This window comes from Stegostoma tigrinum, chromosome 11 (genome assembly GCF_030684315.1).
Source record: "Stegostoma tigrinum isolate sSteTig4 chromosome 11, sSteTig4.hap1, whole genome shotgun sequence".
In the NCBI taxonomy this organism is placed as follows: Eukaryota; Metazoa; Chordata; class Chondrichthyes; order Orectolobiformes; family Stegostomatidae; genus Stegostoma; species Stegostoma tigrinum.
In genome coordinates this window covers 19,184,132-19,207,546 of record NC_081364.1, presented here as the reverse complement: position 1 = coordinate 19,207,546, position 23,415 = coordinate 19,184,132, and the positions used below count along the sequence as shown (strand labels likewise).

The window sequence follows — 23,415 nt, the reverse complement described above, 5'->3', positions numbered from 1 at the left end:
AACTTTGAAAGATTACAATAATTCACTATCTCTGCAGCCACTTTTTTAAGACCCAAGAATGCATGTTGCTGGGTCTAGGGGACTTGTCATTAGTTTTCCTTGTGCTTCTTCTCGAAAGATGGTGATTATTTTAGGCTCATCCTTCCCTACCTTTTGGCACTTGATTTTCTGACTTTGAATTTCATTGAAAATGGCAATCATAGTGGCCAATAGGACTAACAAAAGTTGAAATTTACCTGGGATGCAGATACTTTGCTTTTCCCTCTCCCCATTTCCATTGTTACAGTTTCATGTGGCAGCTGAGTCGGTCTTGCATTCACTGCCTTGCAAACAGACATCAGGAAAAGAGATTTCATTGCTGACCACAATTCCAGCTGGTCCCAAATCCATTGTAGTGTTTTTGACAAGATGGAGTCATACAATGCATTGAACAGTGGCAAATATGTGGCTGCAGGACTGAAAAAGACTATCTTCTTTGTGACTTGCTGAGGTAAGGAAGCGAACTAGTTCAGAGAAAGGACCATTTTTATTCCTTATTTGAGCATTCTTTCCGATTCTCTGCCCATAGCTTTGCACTTTGTTGCTTCTCCACCTATTTAGTGGGTATCACGATGCTGCTGGGCAGCTGGTGACAGTCTGTCATTTTGGAATTCCAAATGAATTATGCTCATAACGCACTGATTGATCTGAAGTCCTTTTTGCGGATTATGGTTTTCTGATCTCACTGCTACGCCTCAGTGGCCTCTTTGAAAAGTGGATACTGACAACAAAGTGCATTTTCACAAATTGCACTTATAAAATTAATCAATTCTACTGGTGAGAGATTTGGACTGTCAAGACTTTTTTATTTAGTGGAGATAATTGCAGCCACCCACTGCCCCCTCCCCACCATCTCCCTCTCTATCCCTTGCAGTGTATAAACAGTACAGTAAAACAGCATCTGTCTACATTGCTACAAGACAGAGAAGACACCAGAGCCCAGAAACATTTTTTTTATCAGTAATGCACTTCACCATTCCTGTTTCTAAGAATAATCAGGGTTAGAGGCTATGTTTTATCCACTCTACTCAAGAGTAGGGAGGAGATTATACAGATAAACTCAAATGTCATATCTAATAACATTTCCTCCATTCTCTAGCAGCCTCCCATCTAATTAAAGTTGCATTGACCAAATTGCAGAGCACTAAAGGTTATTCAATCATTCAAAGAAAAATAAAGAGCTCACATTATCAATTTATAAAGCTTTTTCTAATCCCTTTCCATTTTCTCTTTCACAAAAATCTTTCAGCTTATTCATTATCTTCAGGATAATTGCACTGTAGTTCTATGATCTCTGAGGATATCAATCAATTTTATTGAAGAAAACAATGAAAGAAAAATAATGAAACACAGCTTCAACCGACTACTTTTTGAAATGCAGCAAATGCTATAATGCTTTTACCCATCTGAGTATAGAGTACTTTTTGAATACATCCTTCTCATTAGTCTATCCTTTAGACATTCTTCTCTTCAGGTGTATAGTGCAGCACCCACTGGAAAATATATTTGGACACAGCCCTTCTAACTATTGCATATGGAAGCACATATATTTTCAGACCATTCTATGAAGAAACAAGCCAGGGACGAATATGACAGTAAAGTATTTGAAAACAGAGACACACAACAAATTAAATAATGTTAGAAAAGGAAGTGGAAGAAAAAATAACAGATAGAACAATGGAAGAATAATGGCAAATTGTTTTCATCCTTTATGAATTATTTCATCCAGAAACATTGTTCTGCCTTAGGAGACCATTATGAAAATTTCTGTAATGATATGGTTAAGCTTACTGTTTTAAAGGGCATCATCAGACTTCAGCAGGCACCACTTTTATCAGGCATGCTCTGGAAATGACTCTCATCGTTATGTGCTCAACTGTCCAATTTCTTCATTGTACTGCTGATGAGGAATTAAGGAGACATGCTTACTGAAGCAAGGGGATGCAACAGATGTAAGGAAAAGAAAAAATAGTAAGAAAATATTGCATTTATATAGCAAGTTAATTATGACAGCTCCATTCTTAACTGATCCCACCAACCTGACTCATACAAGCCTCCATGCTGGGTGCCATTTCTATTGGATCCTTGAAGACAGACAAAAACTGTGATCCTGTCAGTTGCATTAAATTATTTTCAGGATTTTCTAAAGTTTTAGCCAACTATACCCTCATTGCTGCTTCAAATTTTTGTGCCTGTTGTATCGGGATCAATTTTTTTAATCTTCTGTTATAACGAAAGCAAGAAATAAATTACTTTTCACAGACATTGGTAACAAGACTGTTAACTTTGCTAGGAAGAGGATGTCGGACCACACTGATAATTAAAATCAAGACACGGACCCCCAATCTGTTATGGCAGGAGTAGAGGTCCCCTTCTAATAATTAAACCCAAAACATCCAGAGAAGCTAGCCTGACCGCACCTCATCTGTTAAACGGTTACAGAGTAGGGATGGTTAAATGAAAGAAAATTCCTGACAGTCACTTTATAAGTAACAAGCAACAATTTATTAATTTAACCCCAGCAGCGAAGAAATTAACAGAACTATTAACAAACTGAACGATTCCTCCCTAACTCCTAACTATTCCCTAACAACAACATTCTACTGGATGCCGTTCAAATAAACACAATCCCACTTACATAAATGCAATTAATAAGACAATCACGAATTAAATCTTAATATCTCCAAGGTCGTGCAGACTGTGTCTTCTGGAATACTCTGCCTTCTCCCGCCTTTCTTCTGCTGATCTTGCTGTCATGGATGTTTTCTCTATAATTTCCTCTGTGAGGACTCTGAGCTTCAAAAAAATGCTGTTGTACCTTTGATGCTGCTTTTATTTTAAGAGGACTTAATGATTTATTTTGCGAGAGCCAAATTTATTTCTCAGATGGTGAATTTGCTTTTGCTACAGATGGCTATTGGCTCTCTGCCAATTTTCCAAATGTCCTTCTTTATAAACACCCTGGATGACCTGGATGACCAGATTGGTTCTAGGTTGTCAACACCATCAGATTTAAAATTGATAACGTTTTGGGTATCTAATGGCTTGGTTTAAATTGATTGGCTAAACTTGAAAAGACTTGCTATCCTGGTTAAAATGCTGCTTGGCTGTTTGATACAAAATGTTTCCACTCAGGTGCTCTATATGTGCCTGAACTTTAAGCTGCTGTTCAGGCATGCATTTTAACTCTAAGCACTGAAAAAAACACCATCTTTTAAAGGGACAAAGCAATGCTTTCTCCCATTTTATAATTTTACAATTTTACACACGCCAACTTCGCAACAACTTGAATGGTTAGCAAATTACTCCAGCAAAACCAGAAAAATTCCACTGTAAGTATTATAAATTCTTCTGCAGCATTGAATTGCATAGTTGTCTGCTTAAAGGGACTGTATAGTTTGCCACAGTGCGCAATATTAAGGAGTTCGTATTACTGTAAGATCTCTCCATAGTAACAGGAATTTTTTTTACAATGTCTGGTGCTAGTTAACTAGCTAACAGGAGTTTGGCTAAGAGTGACAGGATGTTTTTTCAATTACAGTACCAAAGAGACTTTGCAATATAGCCTCGATGCTTTAATGATGTGGAGATAAGCTGAATTAAACTTAATCCTTGCTTCTTTACTGAGCAGACACTTCATGTAAATCATTTGACGCTGCAGTTCTGCGTTTTTGCTCCAATTGGTAAGCAGGAAGCAATTTTGGGAATGCATTTTCAGTGCAAGATAAAACAGAAATTCTGGTATCTATTTTTTTTCAGCAATCTTGTACAGATCAGCTATTACCTACTTCAGTAGTTCTCAGTCTGAGGTGTGTGGAGATCTGAGAATCAACAGAAACCTTCAAGGTGTCTGCAATATCGGACCAGCCATTTGGTGGGCAGTGTAGATGAATACCAAGGGTTGGTAGCTTGTTCTATAGCCACAATGCTCCTTCACTTCCCTGCTCTTCTCTCTCTCTGTGTTCCTGTCCCATTCACACCTACCCCAGCCCCCATGTTACTGCTTCCCACTGTTTGCCATTCTCTGTTCTCCTGCTGCTTTTTTTCTAGGTTCCTACTTTCTCTACACTACATTTTCCCCATGATTTTGCTTTCCCTGCATTGTGCTTCTCCAGTGCTCCTGTTCCCCACCTGTATCCCCACCCTCAACCTCTCCTCAATCCTGTCTTTTCTGGGCTCCTACCAAAAATCATTAGACTCTGCAGTGAGAAGCTGCACAGCATTCTATTATCTGTAAGGGGATACCTGTTTTCTTATATGCAATTATATACTACGAGTATTATATAGTGGCCAATTCATTTCACATAGCGTAGGAATTGCTAAAAATGTCTTGTTGAAGCTTTTTATCTTGCAATCAACAGGTCATTCACATGAATATCACTTCAAAGGAGAACATCATTTTTAACTGCATGAGAAGAGAGCACTGAGTGGATTACGGGTGGCCTCTGATTGGTAAAGGCATTGCTATGGAGAATGCACCAATTAGATATTACTGACAATTAACTGCCAACATTTTCAAAAAAAATTTAAACCAAATGGTTGATTCGTATTGATCAAGGCATTGCTCTGAGGAATAAACCAAGGAATGGTCATCACCTATGTTGAAACAGCACAATATATGTATGTGTTCTGTTTGTTTGTAAAGAACAGAGCCCATATATATATAACTTCTAATACGTACAAGTGCACTACACTACAGGCCCAAATAACAATATTAAATTGGCTGATAGTGTCGAAATAACTCCACAGATCCGTCACCAAGTCACCCTATATTTACACGTGCATTGTCCTTACCACTGGTCGGGCTACCTCAATACTCCTGTTTATATATGTCAGCCAGGGCTCCCTGATTGGACCAGGTTAACAGCCCCAATCAGGGAAGTTATATTTTGAGTTTCACCCGGCTGATCTCGTCACAATCACTACAAGCGTTATTCTCAGCATACTAAAGATTATTTAACAAATGCTCATTAAAATATGAATCACATCTCATATCAGACACTATGTTTTGAATCTTACAAGTATAGGTGGTTGTATATGATCAATACTTGCCTATTGTAAGCAGCTAAAGGGTTATGCCAATGTTGTAGACTTGCTCGCTGAACTGGTGTGTTTGGTTGCAGACGTTTTGTCGCCCTGCTAGGTTACATGTTTGGTGCGCCTCTGGCTCAGCCTCATTCATAACCCAAGATATAAATCTTCTCAAAAACTTTAAAGGGACATGCTGTTTAATATGATCCACAGTCTTTGGAACATGAAAGGGTTCCTTATGACTTGAGAACCTCTGATCTAATTGGTGGAACGAGCTCAAAGGTGTGAATAGCTATCTCCTGGTCTTATGCTCTTGTCAGATACTCATGTATCTTTCAGCTGCAAATTCTTTTCATTGTTCTGTGATGGAGTGTGTCACTTCTGGCACGACCAGCAGTTGTTGTCCATCTCTAATTGTCCTTGGACTGAGTGGTTGCTGGATCATTTGAGAAGGCAGTCGGTGCTGTGGGTCTGGAATGAGATGGAGGCCAGACTAAATAAGAATGATAAATTTATTTCCTTGAAAGATATTGGTGAACAAATTAAGTTTTCAGAACAATTGACAATGATATCATAATCATCATTGCACTAATTTTTGTCCCAGATTTATTAGCTTAGGTTAAATTCCTTCAGCTGATAGACTGATGAAGCAACAGTGCTCCAAAAGCTTGTGATTTCAAATAAACCTGTTGGACTATAACCTGGTGCCATGTGACTTCTGACCTAGTTAGACCAGAAAGTGGTTTTCCTCTACCACAAAAGACCAAGTAGGCCCTGTAGTTTCCTTCACTTGGAGAGGATGTTGGCAGCAATCATGAGGAGCATCAATCACCAAAGACTGGGGTCCACTAAAAGTCCCTAAGGACTAGGGTGCACCATAGTCTGCAGATAGATTCCTATACCTCAACCCCTCTGACCATTCATCCTGATGCTATGGCTTCTTAACACCAAACCATTCCAGTGTTGGAAAAGATTGTTGATTGTTTGAGATGCCTTTTAGTGCTCTTCAGAACCTGCTTAAACCCTTCCTTGTGATACTTTCCTTTAATTTGCCCTCTCCCCAATTTTACAGCCAATCTCTAGCGTCACCCCTAAAACATTTTGCAGCTTCTAAAAAGATTGAAAACCAATAGAGGTAGGATTCTGACTGACTAAAAGGCAGGGAAGATAAAATGTAGGACCCACATTGGTACTGCTAGTAAGGGGGCTGTCTGGGGAACAGTTAAGATGGTTGAAGTGGCTCATCTGCAGAACTCTTGATGTTAGCAGTGGGATTCTAAAGAAAATTGGGATCTTCTCTAGTAATGATTGAAGACTTGCCCTTCCTCCCTCCTGTCCCCTGTACCTGTATGCACCCACACATCCACATTCCCATTTTAGGAGCACAATTCCAGAAGAAAAATACGACTAATGTTGGAAATCTGAAATAAGAACAGAAAACGCTAGAAATATTCAGCAGGCCTGGGAGCAACTGTGGAGAGAAACACAATTAACATTTCAGGTTGTGAAGCAATAATGCTGTGCCTCTCCTGATACATTCTGCCAAACCTGCTGAGTATTCCTACTGTTTTCCATTTCTATATGCAACAGATTCCAGGGGTCATTGTCAAGTTTCCTTATGCTTTAAGAGAAGAAGCGTTTCCTGGGTTCATGTCACAGAAATCAACTTAAGACCCTTTCACACAGACCCTAATTTAACCATAACCTGATGAATACTTTAACAGGTACTTTGTTGTTGAAATTTTCTGAAATAATACTTGACATTTGAGGAATTGAGAATAAAATCCAGCGAATAAGACATCCAACTTTTAATGGAGGCCAAAGTACAACATTGTCATCAGCAATCAATCATAAACAAGTATAATTGTCCACTCAATAAATAACTGGAATCACTGTGGGGTCATGGGTTCTGTGGGTCCTTGTCTGGTTGCTGATCCCAGTCCTAGAACCGCATCTCCGACCATATATTTGACAGGTGTTTCTGGGACTGAAGTTGGACTGGCAGTCACGGACATTCCTTTCTACAGTTCCTTTTCTGACAATGGGCGGTCTCAAAGAATTGTGCCCCATTATACATTATTTTCTAAGATGATTGCTTCAGAATGAGTGACTCCAATGCTTCGACATCCATGTTGCATTTCTTGAGTGAAGCCTTCAAGGAATCTTTGAAGTCTTTGTCAGCCTGTTATTTGAGTGCCTTCCTTGAGCTGGTGTTTTGCTGATACTGTATAATTAACAGAGTAAAACATAAACAGCTAGTTGGAGCCAAAGTGTGGGGATAGGAAGTTTTATAGATGCACAAACTAACAGACAGCTTTATTTATTAAACTACAGTAGTGAATTATCTCCTGTTGTACCTCATTGATTTATTTCTTCTATTGTTCATTGCTACTTTATTGTCTGTCATGTTTGCTTGATGAACATTATTGCATTTCCTGAGGTTTACTGCTTGCTTTAATCTGATTCTATCCTTTACAACTAGAATAATTGAAATATTTCCAAACTACATGGAATAGTGTTTCATGCAGGCTCTAACCTGGCTTTAATTTAATACTGCAGATGATTAGATCTGTTTTTGGTTAATCCAGAGATGGTTTGCTAAGCCAAATGGGCCGACATGGATTCATTACCTGCGAACCATTGCTCAAACAATACATATGATGTGGAGGCGCCTGAATTGGAGTGGGGCGGACAAAATAAGAAATCACATGACACCAGGTTATTGTCCAACAGGTTTATTTGAAAACACAAGCTTCTGGAACCTCACACCTACTTCAGGTGTTAATGAAATGGTATCACACACAGAATTATAAGTAAAAGATCAAAGGGACACACCACTGTTGAGGATGTATCAAAAAAACCTGACATGCTGTTAAATCTTTAATCATTTAGAAGGGCTTAATTGAATAAGATGTGTACATAAATCCCCAAATTCCTTACAAGTCACTATCATGAGAGAACTAAAGATTCTATCAGTGTAACAAAGAGGTGACATTTTGGGCCAACAATGCATGTTAGGTGTGAGGCTTTGCTTAGAATCTGTTTGTGTTTTGGTTTGGAGTCAGAATGGTTTTATTTCTAAAGTGGGAATTTATAAAACATCACCTCTTGTTTACACTGATAGAATATCACTGATAGAATGATGAAGCCTTTAGTTTGACATTTCTGAAGAAGGGTCCCAAACTGAAACGTTAACTTTCCTGCTCCCATGATGCTGCCTGGCCTGCTGTGCTCCTCCAGCTCTACAGTGCATTATCTCTGATTCCAGCATCGACAGTTTTTACTATCTGAATGAATTGCTTTTGCCTACTTTCTGCCTATCCTTTTAATCTGCTTAGAAACGGTTCTGGCAAATTGAATTGACATTTGATCAATGTTGCTCAGGTAGTTTGATTTTCCGATTAAAGCCCAGGATCAAAAGTGGAGCAACATTTCATTTTGCAAAAATTCTGTCTATTTTCATAGGAGTTCCATCTTTTGTCGTAAATTTCAGTAGGTGCAAACATTATTTGAATATTAGCAGGAAATTTAATCCATCTAAAATTTCCACCTAATCATTTGAGTATAAACTGTACCAACATTATAAAATCAAAGCTTTCTTTTAAGCATTGTGTGTTATCTTCTTTCTGTTCTATAATGAGCCACATTTACTACTACAAATAAAAGAAATGGATTTACAAATTCACTTCATCCATTTTAATGCAGCTACACAAAACCTGCTCAATTTGTATGTTGGACAGCACAATAGATCCGAATTTATACATTACAATGTCTCCATAATGTCTAATGAGGAAAATACCAAACAAATAGGCTCCTCATTCATTTGACTATGATAAAGCATTATTTGAGTTATTGAAATATGCAAACTGAGAGCATTTAAGGGAACAATACAATAATTAGTTAGAAAACTAATCATTTTAACAAGTCAATTTGTTGATTACTCAGAAATCCTTCTGGACCAAGATTACAAGTACCACATCGCTTTGACCTTTACAAGAAAAGACATCACTATTAACCTGTACATCCTTTACGAGGATGTTACCAAGGTTGGATGTCTTTCCCTGGAGCATCAGAGGCTGAGGGATCATCTTATAGAGCTTTATAAAATCATGAGGGGCATGGATAGGATGAATAGCCAAGGTCTTTTCCCCACAATAGTGGAGTCCAAAACTAGATTAGATTAGATTCCCTACAGTGTGGAAACAGGCCCTTCGGCCTAACAAGTCCACACCACCTCTTGAACCATCCCACCCAGACCCATCTCCCTATAACCCACATACCCCTGAACACTACAGGCAATTTAACACAGCTGATCCACCTAGCCTGCACATCTTTGGACTGTGGGAAGAAACCGGAGCACCTGGAGGAAACCCATGCAGACACAGGGAGAATGTGCAAACTCCACACAGACAGTTGCCCGAGGCTGGAATTGAACCTGGGTCCCTGGCGCTGTGAGGTTGCAGAGCTAACCACTGAGCCACCATGCCACCCTAGAGGGTATATTTTTGACGTGAGAGGGGAAAGATATAAAAGGGACCTAAGGGACAGGTTTTTCACGCAGAGGATGGTGGCTGTATGTAATGAGCTGCCAGAGGAAGTGGTGGAGGCTGATACAATTACTACATTAAAAGGCATCTAGATTGATATATAAACAGGAAAGGTTTAGAGGGATATTCTGGAAAATGGGACTAGATTAATTTAGGCTATCCGGTTGGCATTGACAAGTTGGACCAAAGGGTGCTGTACATCTCTATCACTCTATCCACCTAATATTGATTTCAAACCAAGATTAAGAATACCATTATTTCATAGGCACACAACAAAGAGTGATGGATAAACATCTTACTACATTTATCATTCTACATTACCCTTGCTTTTGTTTGCGCCATTTTCTGATACTGACACCTTGGGCTTCAGGCAAGCTATAGTTGAGAGCCAGTTTACCTTGTAATATCAAACTATGTGCTTCTTTTTATTGTCTTTCCTACAATCTTCATTGTAACTTCTTTGACCTCCCCATAAATTATATAAATAGACAGAAATTGAGGTAAAACTCTGTCTATTGGTTCATTGGCTACCTTCTGCCACTGCAGCTGATTCATTGGATCATTCTTTTAATCAGTTGAAAAGGTCATGATCATGGATTGTAATCCAGATCACCTTGGAAATATATCTCCTTTCCTTCACTGTCGCTGGGTCAAACTCCTGGAATTCCCTCCCTAAGGGAATTGTGGGTCAACCCAATGCACATGGACAGCAGAAGGAAGCTCATCAGCATCCTGTCAAGGACAACTAGGGAGAGGCAATAAATGTTGGCCAGCCCATGTGCCGTACATGAATAAAAAAAATTTTAAGAACCTTTCTAGGTGACAGTGAATATATCCTGAGCTTCTTGTATTCTGTGATTTACGGTATTGAAATGACTGATTGCTGGGTCTGAATGCTTGATTAAAAGGCATTGAAACATATTGAGAATGGACAATAATACTGCATTTAAATAGCATCAGATCACATTGAAATATCAAACAACTTCAAGTTGTGAATTCTGAAGTATTTTTTACAAACAATCCATATTCAAATTGGTACCTTCAGTCTCTTATAATTCAGATAGGGACGATGTTTAAAATCTCATGGGAAATTAAATTCAAATGGAGAATTCAGACTTAAAATTGGCTTTGAGAAATGATTGGAAGAGTTCATATGACAATTTAAATAGCTTATTTTTGATCTGAATGCAAAGCTGTCTTACCGTGATTAGACTGTTCCCTTTAACATTTTCACCACATTTTGTGATTACACTTTATCACCCCTTCTCCTTAATTCTCACCATAGATATACAGAAAGATCTGAGTCTAAGCCATACAGACACCAATTACTATTTCACAGAATCACTACATCTTAACCTTCTCTGAGCACTTTTCACCCTTTCTGTGCTGTCTGCCTTTTCTCATTCCTTCATCCTTCTTTATATTATTGTCCCTTCTCAACTGCCTTCCAGTTAAGAGATCACGGGAAAAGACCTTAACAAAACTCCAGAGGTTTATGCCTACAGCCTAAAATTATGCAGAAAACACACTACATAATTGTGTGTATTCCTAGTACTTATCAGGGAATCCAAACATGAGCAAAACAATAAAGACGTTGATAAGTAGAACTTTCTAATTTCCAACCTATATCAAAGTTCAGAATTCATGCCTTCTACAATGAAAAATATAAATAACTGCAACAGAAAGAAATTTTGTACACACGTCCTGATGAATTAGTGATGATATCTTCAGAGGTAATTGGTCAAAAGGATTAGCGACCATTAACATTTCTGAGACTACTGTTACCTCAGCGCAGCACATCCCAAATAGATGAAAAATGTTTATCATTTTCCTTCGTTTGAATGTAAGAATTGCTAGAAAAGAAAATACCAAAGTCCACTACTTTCCAAATGGGGACCAAGTGCTTTCTGGGTATGGAGCACCAGCATCATGATCTGGAAAGCATTAGAATTACATGGCTCAGGCTGGAGAGACCGTTTGACCTTTACCTCACTATTATTGTCATGGGTTTGTATGAAATCTTGCATCAGTTGAATATTTTATATGTTCTGGGTAGCTAAATATCTTAATTGCTTACTTGGTATGTTTCCCCCGTCTGCTCTTTGACTGACAAATTTTCACAGGAGGTATACAACAAGTGCAATTAATGTTCATTTTCAGTAAATGAGTGAACCTGGAGATGAATGTTTGTGGAAGATTGTTCCAGTGCTTAATTGTTCATGGGGGGGGGAGAGGAGTTAAGGAAGGAAGCATGTTGGGATGTATACAATTGGAGCTGTTAGTTATGAGCTCTTCAAGCTCTATCACCTTTAGGATTGATGTACTGCTTAGAAATAAAGGTATCTACAAGAAAGTAAAGAAAAACACAAAACCAGCATAGAATGTGTGAACTTAAAAGGGAACTGACGGAAGGATTAATTATCTTTATAGTAAGATAGTGAGTTCCAGATACCCACAACTCACTGAATGAAGGGGTGTATCTAACATCCCCTCTAATCCTTCCACGAATCACCTTAAATCTGCGCCCTAGTACTTGACCTCTTTGCTGTCTATTTTATCTTGACCCCTTATAATTTTGTACACCTCAATTAAATGACACACCCAGTCTCCTCTGTTCTAAGGGAAATAGCCCTAGTCCATCCAATTTTTCTTTGTAGCTGCAATTTTCAAAAACTGGCAATATTCTTGCAGATCTTCTCTGTATTCACTCTAGCACAATTAGGTCCTTGCTGTAATGCAATGACCAGAGCAATACATGAAATTCCAACTGAGGCTTAACCAGAGTTTATATAGTTCCAGCATTATATCCTGCTTTTGTATACAGTACCTCCTCCACTAAAAGCTTTTCATATTCTCTGTTTATCTTTTAATCTGTCTGGCCACCTTCAAGAATCCATGAACTTACATTTCAAGGCACCTCATTTTCTCAATCCCTCTCAATATCTTTCTATATATTGTGTATTCCTCACTCTTCTCAGCTGCATTGCCTCATACTTCTACAGACTGAATTCCATTTGCCACTTTCCTGCCCATTCAACTAAACCATGAATATCATTCTGGGGATGACAGTTATGCAAGTTACTGTAAATTACACAGCCGATTTTTGTGCCACCTAAAAATTTCCCTAATGAACCCCTTACGTTTGAGTCCGAATCATTAATGTAAACAACAAAGAAAAGGACCTAACACTGAGCCCTATGGAACGTCATAAGAAACTGCATTTCATTTGCAAAAAGGTTCATTGACCATTACCTTTCATTTTCTGCAACTGTGCCAATTTTGGATCCAACTCATAACATACCCCTATATCTGATGGGCTTTAACTGTTCTGACTAATCTGTCATATGGGACTTTCTCAAATACCTTACTAAAATCCATATAGACAATATTTATTGCACGACCCTCATCAATCATCCTTGTCAGTTCCTCAAAAGAAAGTTCAATTAAGTTGGTAAGACACAGCTTTTCCTTAGCAAAACCATACTGACTATCCCTGATTAATTATGCATTTCCAAGTGACAGCTCATTATGCCTCAGAATTGATTCTAACAATTTCCTTACTGCCAAAATTGGACCAACCAGCCTATAATTCTGTAGCTTACCCCTCTCAGCCTTTTTAGAAAATGGTACAATGTTCACAGACCACTGATACCTTCCTTTTGTTATTTTAGTGAGGGTTAAAAAATGATCCTCAGAGCATTTGGTCTTTCCTCCCAGGCTTCCTTCAGTGGTTGGAGATGTAATCTATCTGGCCCTGGTAATTTATCCAGACTCAAATATGTGAGTCCCTCTGATATTGTGATTTTTGTAAATAATATTTCACACCCCTTCTCCTTAACAGTGTGCGTCAGCCCATTCCATTGTTAGGACCGAGATAGAGTAATTATTAAAAATCTTGCCAACATCTGCATTTGAACTACCTTGTACATATCTTAGCAGCTCTACCCTTCGTTACCCTTTCGCTCTGAATGTACTGATAAACATATTTGGGCTTTTCTTGATTGTACCTGCCCAATGTTTTCTTCATAGCCTTGCTTTATCTGACTTAATTTTCTTTTTTACTTCTCTTGTGTACTTCCTATAATGTTTCACACATCTCCCACTATAAAGATTGTTTGAGACTGACATATGTTTTCTTTATCTGCTTTACCTTACCTTGTATGCCTCGAGATGAGTGGGTTCTAGATTTAGCCATACCAGCATTTTTCCCTTTGTGAGATGTCTAGAATATGCCCAGACAATTTTGCTTTTGAATGCGTCCCACTGATTAGTGTCTGTTTTTCTTAAAATAGCTGAAACCAGTCCACCTTTGCCAGATCACACCTCAACTCCATTAAATTTCTCTTCCACCAATTTAGAATTTTGCTCTCCTGCTGTCTTTGTCCTCTTCCACAATACCACTGTCTCCAAAATGGTTACCCACCGTCTACTCCATCCACTTGCTTAGCTCCATTCCATAAGACTAAATTCCAAATTGTATACCTCTCCTTGGACTTATTTCCATGGAGACCAAGAAAAATTCTGTTGAAAGCCGGCCAACATCTCTTTCTTAGTCTTACTACAGTTTTCCAGCAAAGCTGAGTGCAAACTGGAAGAACAACACTTCACTTTCCACTTGGGGACCTTGCAGCCCTTCAGACTCAGTATTGAATTCAATAATTTCAGAGCCTGAACTCTTGCATGTCCTAGCCTCCACCCCACACACCTGGCCTCGTTATTCCATAGTTTGCCATGACACACTATCTATTGTTAGCCACTAACAGTCTCCATTAACAGCAATTCACTCTCCTAGCCAGATCGTTGTCCACTCCTTTGTCTGTCCAACTGTTCTTCACTCTCTTTCTCTCCCCACCTACTGTTTATTCTTTTGCCCCTTCCCCCACTCTATCTTCTGCATATAAATTGACATTTTTCTAGCTACTGTCAGTTCTGAAAAAGGGTCACTGGACCCAAAATGCTAACTCTGATTTCTCTTTACAACTGCTGCCAGGCCTGCTGAGCTTTTCCAGCAATGTCTGTTTTTGTTTCTGATTTGCAGTATCCATAGTTCTTTTGGTTTTTCCCTTGAAAGCTGTTTTATGCCCTCTGTGCCTTTCACACTGATCATATGTTTGTTCTTAATGGAGCAGTTCTATTGGAGCACTATTGTATTCACAATCAGAAATTTGTCTCCATATTTTCTGTTCCAACCCTCCCACTTTTTGAGGTCTGTCTACCACCTATTAGCATTCGGGTCTAGGCCCGAAACGTCAGCTTTTGTGCTCCTGAGATGCTGCTTGGCCTGCTGTGTTCATCCAGCTTCACACTTTATTATCTTGAGCTCAACCCATATCTTTATTTGATGATTTATTTAGTGTGTCATCCCCTCTCTCAGCTGTAGTTGCCCATACTTACCCTTTCCTATTCTCTTTCCTGCATGAAATCTCTACCCAGAATTGTTGAATTGCCGTTCTTGCTTTTCCTTAAGCCAAGTTTCCATTTAGCAGTGACATTATGCTGCCATGTGTCTATCTGTGCCCTCAGCTCATCAGTTTAATTGCTGTATATCTTGCACACATTTTAACCTGTCTTCCACCTGACTTTTAGAATCGTACACTAACTTTTTTGTCTCTTATTTTATGCTCTGAATTGGTCCTCTGAATCGGCTCTTTTGTTCCCATGCCTTGTCAATCTACTTTAAATTCTCCACAAGTGCAAGTTTCCCTACAAGGATATTCATCGTGGTTTTGTTCAGGTGACATCCATTCAACTTTAATTCATCATCAGAATCCCATCTTGAGTAGAAATTAATTTTTATCAAACAATTATCGTGCACTGTGAGGCATTCGTTCATTTTAGATATGCTTCCAGCTCACATGTGGGAACGGTCCAATTGTGACTGTTAGTAAAAGCACTTTGAAAATACTAAACATTTTAAACAGGTAAATAGCATAACAATTGAAAACTTGTCCATACACATGTTTTCCTAATTGCTGTTGCAGACTTGTCAGGGCTAATTTTCTGAGTTAGTAGTGCTGATAGGAAATACCTAATTGCATATTTTGAAATTTGCATATTTGAAAATAATGGGCATCCGAACCACAATTATTCATACACATAATGTCCCCAGCATGAAAATAAGCTCTACATTGTCTATTCTCAGGCTGGTGTTTAATGAACAGGCTGGGCTGCTATTTTTAAATGAACCTGGTTTGTAAACATAGTGACAAGAAACAATAAAGACCCAATAAGATAATACATCATTCATAAAAATTGCTTGTTCTTAGTTACAATAATTCCTTTGTGACATATTTTCTTCTGCAGTAAATATTGTAGTGTTGTCGACCCAATGAACAACTTCTGGTGACAATCAAAGTTGTTTTCTTTGAAAGCCAGCCAACTTCCATGTTTAACTGAGGTAGAGAAGAGTGAAATGTAATAAATACAGAAAGCAAGTATCCAGTACAACTGGCCAGGTTTGTAATACAGGCTCCAGGGTAACTGCGGGACTTGGACATCTTCCTATATGTTGTCATAGATATTTGGGCATTATAATCTCTCAGCTTAATGGCACCTCCCTTGATGTGGGTAAAACTAGTGTTGGCACTAATGTGGTGTAGTCCCATCTTCATCCTAATGAGCCTTAGTACTAGGGGTGCTTGAACATTGAAATGATCTTTTGTTTTGAACTTAGCAACCTTTTGTTATCCATTGATTCTCTGGCTCACAGTCCTTGAGCAAATCTAATTCGTTCATTTCACTTTACCTCCTCATCTTTATTTTTGCTCCCTTTAAAGCCCTATGCTCCAACTATTAAGTGCTGCAATGTGAATGTTTCAAACTGTTGAACATTCAGGAGAATATCTCACTTCAATCAGCATAACTTGCAGTAGTCATTAAGGCAGAGACCAGAGACTAATAGAACTGGTATCTTAAACATGCATTTTTTTTTTGGATAAGGCTGCGTCAGTTGCTGTGTGATTGATTTTATTCTGAAAAGCTGCTGATAGAAGCAGGTTAATGTGTTACTGCATGGATTCCGGTTGTGGGAAATGCTGTCAATCTTTTAGGCTCTTAAGAAACTTCATGATTCAATTTCCATGGCAACTTTGACAATTGAATGATGGACACAATTAGCAAAACCTGTTAGAGTAAAAAGGAAACCTCATGTATCCTCCTTTGAGTGTTAACTTTTAAGGATCTGAAGAGATTAGAATAATCTCCTTACTGATATTCCTCCAGTGTTCATACCATCAATACATTAAATGGAAGGTTCAAAACTTACTGCAGTGTGAATGATAGTAGGATTATAGATTTGCTGCAGTGAAGGTTTCAGTGCCAGTATTAATGAAATGAAGGTTCTATTTGAATTGAAGTTTGCAGTCATTAGTTGTGCAGTGCCTCCTACTGGGTAACACAGAGATGCAATTATTTATTTAATATGTAGAAGAGAAAAGTCACCCCTACCTAAATCCAGAGATGGATAGGAAGAAACGGCTTGCATTAGAACTGGGAAAAAGGCTTAACATATCGAGTTTGGTGTGACTCTTCTTCAGGGTTGTACTGCACTCCAAACGTTCTAACTCTGCTTCTCTCTCTCCACAGATGGTGCCAACATGCTGAGTTTCTCCGACATTCTCTGTAATTATTTCAGATATCCAGCATCCGCAGTAGTCTGCATTTATTTGAATTTGAAATGCTGCCTTTCACATCCCCAAGCGTTTCAGTGTTGTGATTATGTGAAGGATGTTGCAGACACAGAAGTTGCCAATAAAATGCACGGTCCCCCACAGCTATGATGGCAGAAGACTGTGTTTCACGTAGGGGGTCCATGCAACATGAAGAGTCTTTCACAGTATTTACGTCATTTTTATTTGGTGCAAGATGACTATAGTTTTTCGATCGTATTTAGCATGTTAACCCCAGAGCTTATATTATTTTCATCTGCAATATAATTTTCTCTAAAATTGATAAAAATATACCAGTTGCTATTCTCCGAGTCTGTTTTCAGCCTTCTGTAATGTAAGTCAGCCACTGATCCACTAGCTATGCTACTAAGAAAGGACATGGTAGGAACACAAAGGCAGTTAAAGGCACAGGAAAGCTTATGAAAATGAACAGTCGATTATTGAACAACTTGATGGTTTACTTGATGAAATTGTTTGGAATGGTTGTTTTGTGCTAGCTTTTATTTCTGCATTTTAGCCAAGAGGATGTCAAGACAGTTGGTAAATAATTGTATTAATGCTGATAGAAGGATTAGTGTGGTATTTATTGGCACTAAAGCTGGGTGAATTAATCATGAAAGGCCCATCCAGAAGAGGGATTTATTGGTCATCTCTTCCCTTGCTGTCAATTGTGTAACATATTATGAATTTTCAGCAAGCTCCTTTCTAGCCATATTGGTGTCATTACTGATATTGGGACTGTCATCTCATGTGACCTCTATTTTCATTTAATAGGTAGATATATGCAACATCAACCACTCAGATTTATATACCACCAACAAATTAGTAAAATATTTCAAAGCATTTCAAAAGTGCAATATCAAACAAAATAGGGCATATTAGGACAGGTAACTAAAAACTTGGGTAAAGAGGTAAGGCTTGAAAAAATATCTTAAATGAGAACAGAGAGGCAGAGAGGTGAGAGATTGCATATGGAAATTCCAGAGTTTAGGGTCTAGATGCCTAAAAGCATGGCTCCAAATGGTGGATTGTTTAAAACAGAAGATATGGAATCTTTGAATATTACAGTACAGAAGGAGGCCGTTAGGGGGAGGCAATGGCCTAGTGGTATTATAGCTGGACTATTAATCCAGAGATGAAGCTCTGATGAAGGGTCTAGGCCTGAAACGTCAGCTTTTGTGCTCCTGAGATGCTGCTTGGCCTGCTGTGTTCATCCAGCCTCACATTTTATTATCTTGGAATCTCCAGCATCTGCAGTTCCCATTATCTCTGATACTATTAATCCAGAGACCCATGTTTAAATCTCACCATAGCTGATGGTGGAATTTGAATTCAATAAATATCTTGAAGTGAGAATCTAATGATGACCATGAATCCATTGTTGATTGTCAGAAAAAACCACCTGGTTCACTAATGTCCTTTAGAGAAGGAAACTGCCATCCTTACCTGGTCTGGCCTCCCTGTGAATCCAGACTCACCTCAGTGTGAGAGATAATGGGAACTGCAGATGCTGGAGATTCCAAGATAATAAAATGTGAGGCTGGATGAACACAGCAGGCCAAGCAGCATCTCAGGAGCACAAAAGCTGACGTTTCGGGCCTAGACCCTTCATCAGAGAGGGGGATGGGGGGAGGGAACTGGAATAAATAGGGAGAGAGGGGGAGGCGGACCGAAGATGGACAGTAAAGAAGATAGGTGGAGAGAGTGTAGGTGGGGAGGTAGGGAGGGGATAGGTCAGTCCAGGGAAGACGGACAGGTCAAGGAGGTGGGATGAGGTTAGTAGGTAGCTGGGGGTGCGGCTTGGGGTGGGAGGAAGGGATGGGTGAGAGGAAGAACCGGTTAGGGAGGCAGAGACAGGTTGGACTGGTTTTGGGATGCAGTGGGTGGGGGGGAAGAGCTGGGCTGGTTGTGTGGTGCAGTGGGGGGAGGGGATGAACTGGGTTGGTTTAGGGATGCAGTAGGGGAAGGGGAGATTTTGAAACTGGTGAAGTCCACATTGATACCATATGGCTGCAGGGTTCCCAGGCGGAATATGAGTTGCTGTTCCTGCAACCTTCGGGTGGCATCATTGTGGCAGTGCAGGAGGCCCATGATGGACATGTCATCAAGAGAATGGGAGAGGGAGTGGAAATGGTTTGCGACTGGGAGGTGCAGTTGTTTGTTGCGAACTGAGCGGAGGTGTTCTGCAAAGCGGTCCCCAAGCCTCCGCTTGGTTTCCCCAATGTAGAGGAAGCCGCACCGGGTACAGTGGACTTCACCAGTTTCAAACTCTCCCCTTCCCCTACTGCATCCCTAAACCAGCCCAGTTCATCCCCTCCCCCCACTGCACCACACAACCAGCCCAGCTCTTCCCCCCCACCCACTGCATCCCAAAACCAGTCCAACCTGTCTCTGCCTCCCTAACCGGTTCTTCCTCTCACCCATCCCTTCCTCCCACCCCAAGCCGCACCCCCAGCTACCTACTAACCTCATCCCACCTCCTTGACCTGTCCGTCTTCCCTGGACTGACCTATCCCCTCCCTACCTCCCCACCTACACTCTCTCCACCTATCTTCTTTACTCTCCATCTTCGGTCCGCCTCCCCCTCTCTCCCTATTTATTCCAGTTCCCTCCCCCCATCCCCCTCTCTGATGAAGGGTCTAGGCCCGAAACGTCAGCTTTTGTGCTCCTGAGATGCTGCTTGGCCTGCTGTGTTCATCCAGCCTCACATTTTATTATCACCTCAGTGTGGTTGACTCTTAACTGCCCTCTGGGCAATTAGAGATGGGCAATACGTGCTGCCTAGCCAACAATGCCCTTATCTCATGAATGAATAAAGGGTAAAAAAGCTTTCCTGTGCATGTACTTATCCAAGTGTCTTTTAAGTATTGTAATTATACCCACCATCCATTACTTTCTTTCCACACTGAACCACTGTCTGTGTAAAAAAATTTGCCTCATGTCATTTTTTAAATCTCTCTCCGCTCACCTTAAAAATGTGCCCCTGGTCTTGAAATCTCCTTTTGTAGGGAAAAGAACACTACTATTAAGCCTAGCTATACTTCTCATTGCTTTATAAACCTCTGCCAGGTTGCCTCTCAATCTCCTATGCTCCAGTGAAAAAATCCCAGCCTATCCAGCCTTTCTTTATAACTCAAACCTTCCATGCCTGTCAACGTCCTGGTAGATCTCTTTTGAACTCTCTCCAGCTTGATAGCATCCTTCCTATAACTGGATGACCAGAACTGGACACAATATTCCAGAAGAGGCCTCACCAATGTCCCATACAAGGTCAACATGACTTCCTAACTCCTAAACTCAAAGCACTGAGCAATGAAGGCAAGTATGCCAAATGCCTTTTTAACCACCCTGTCTGTATGTGACACAAAATTCAAAAAATTACCTACCTGCACCCCTGGGACCCTCTGTCTTACAGCACTACCCAAGGTCCTACCATTAATTGTTTAAGCCCTACCCTTGTTTATTGTACCAAAATGCAATACCTCACATTTATCCAGATTGAACTCCATATGTCATTTTTCACCCCATTGACCCATTTGATCAAGATCCCTCTGTAATCTTAGAATACCTTCACAGTCTACTATGTCACCAATTTTGGTGTTGTCCATTAACCGTACCTTCTATATTCACATCCAAATCATTTATATAAATGACATACAAAAGAGGACAGAACCAATCCCTATGAAACACCACTGGTCACAGGCCTCCATCTGAAAAGCAACCGTCCACCGTTACTCCGAGATAACAAAGTATGGAGCTAGGCCCGAAACATCAGCTTTTGTGCTCCTAAGATGCTGCTTGGCCTGCTGTGTTCATCCAGCTCCACACTGCAGGCCAAGCAGCATCTTAGGAGCACAAAAGCTGATGTTTCGGGCCTAGCTCCATACTTTGTTATCTCGGGTTCTCTAAAATCTGCAGTTCCCATTATCTCTGATCTCCGTCCACCATTACTCTCTGTGTCCTGTTGTTACGCCAATAATGCATCCAATTGGCAAGCTCACCCTGAATCCCATGTGACCTAACTTTACTAATTAATCTATCATACAGAACCATTCAAAGGCTTTACTAAAATCCAAATAATGATTGAACTCTTAAAATATTATCAAATTATGCTCTCCATTATTGAAACTGTTCGCTGTACTAAGTTCTGCAGAAAATGCAAAGGTTAATCTCTAGCTTCTCCTCTCACAAATTATCCTCTTAAATCACCCCCCCCCCCCCTTACCACCCCTACCTCCCACTGTCACCTTGAAGAATAATTGTCAGCAGCTCACTACTTTATTGCCACTAAGATTGAGACAATTTATTTGGCTTCTCAATCTTCACCTCGTCCATCAGGACAAACAATTTCTTCGTAGGCTTATCCCTGAACTCATATCTTTCTCTTGGTTTTCTTCCATCATCCTGTTATGGTCTCTGCAACCTTATCTCTGCTGTGAGACTAAACCCCTCCTCCCTTAATCCAATTCTGACCAATCTATTGATCTACCAACTTTCGTTTCTGAGCTCCATGTTAGCTGATATTATTAATGGGTTCTTCTCTGTTTTCCAAAACAGTATTCAAAAGTGCTATTCTTCACAGTGTTGTCATTTGCCAAATTCAATGGCCATTTTCCCCACAATTCTATGTTTGAATCTTCCAAGCAGTTTTTGAGGTAACCACTAAAATAGCCTTTGTAAAAGTCAGAAATCACTTCCTTTCCAATTGTTACAATAATAAACCATCCCTCCTTGAACATCTCTAGCCTTTGATACAGTTGATGAAGCCATCCTTATCCAACTGCCTTTTCCATCTTCCAGTTGAGTAGTACCTCGCTAGCTTATTTTTGTTTTTGTCGATCAAAACATACGCTGAGAATCATCTATAATGGTTTCTCCTCCCACCTCCACACAGTAAACTCACAGTGATCGATTCTTGGCACCCTTCTGTTTTTCATCTACAAGCTATTCTTCAGCAACAAATTCTGGAAATATCAAATCACTTCACAGCTTCTTCCTTCCATCTTCAGTAATCTCTTCTAGACTTACAAATCTTTGAGCTGTCACTCTGCTTTTTGTGTCCATGCTTTCAGTTATCTTAATCTTAAGCTCTGGAGTTATCATATTAAATTTTCCTGCCTGTCTATCTATCTCTCTCTCTCTCTCTCTTTCTCTTTCTCTCTATATATCTATCTCCCTCCTCTCTCTAACTCTCCTCTTTCAAGAAAGATGTTAAAACTTATCATTGATTAAGTTTTCATTTTTCTGCCTTGATATCTTCTTTCTCTAGCATGTGTTTTTATCGATAGCACTGTTGCTATATGCCTTGGGGTGTTTTACATTCATGTGCTATGGGAATGGACGCAATCATGCAATATTGCAAAAGTGGAAATACCATATAGATTGCAGGTAATAATAAGATTTAACTGCAATTTGCTTTTCTTCCTTATTCCTGCCTTTAATGGTTGTGTGAAATTGTTGAACTTCTTTCTGTTCACTGTAAATCTGTTTCACAGACATGCTTCAAAGTGTTGGGAACTGCACCAGGCTGCAGTGTATTAACAGAACATCCCAGCAAAACAAAATCACTAATCTGGCAGTTCTGTTAAAGGCAGAGCAGATCATCAAACAGACACGTCTTCATTGGCTGGGACATGTCTGCAGCCTTAATGGCAGTCACTTACCCGAGGACTTTCCTGATGGTGAGGAAGCCAGAGCGAGAAGATCAGTAGGATGCTCAACACTTCACTTCAGGGAAAATGGCAGCACTTCTTGTGGACAGATGCCAACACAGCAAGACCAACTCTTAATGATACCTGGTAGCTTCATGATCCATACCTGTGGCAGAACCTGTCTCTCAAGGATTGGGCTCTCCAGCTATCAGGCAAAGTGTGCATGAACACACCCCAATCTTAATTGATGCTTTAAGGAATGGCTATCTTGCTTCAAAGCTGGAATAATGCCGAGGACAAGTAGTTAGGTGATTATTTAGTAACCACCAGAAAATCAGCAGTATTTAATACACAAACATTATAAACAGACATTAACTCTATAGGAACTGCGAGAAGGAGCTCGAGCCACCTATGCTAGATCCAGCACATATACAATAAACTAAAGTCAGAATTAACACACTGTTGAGGAATACAAGGGTT

General features: G+C 39.8%; 2 protein-coding genes across 2 annotated transcripts in view; one reads left to right on the top strand and one right to left on the bottom strand.

Annotated features, from left to right (window-relative positions):
- The window catches only part of klhdc8b (kelch domain containing 8B), a 94,135-nt gene that overhangs the window by 58,954 nt on the left and 11,766 nt on the right, over positions 1-23,415 (top strand). The window lies entirely within an intron of this gene.
- Positions 6,919-23,415, bottom strand: part of LOC125460237 (uncharacterized protein C3orf84-like) — a 46,531-nt gene continuing 30,034 nt past the window's right edge. Inside the window, exon 7 of the mRNA XM_048547441.2 lies at positions 6,919-7,294. The gene's annotated coding sequence lies outside the window, so the exon portion shown is untranslated. The remainder of the gene's footprint in view (positions 7,295-23,415) is intronic.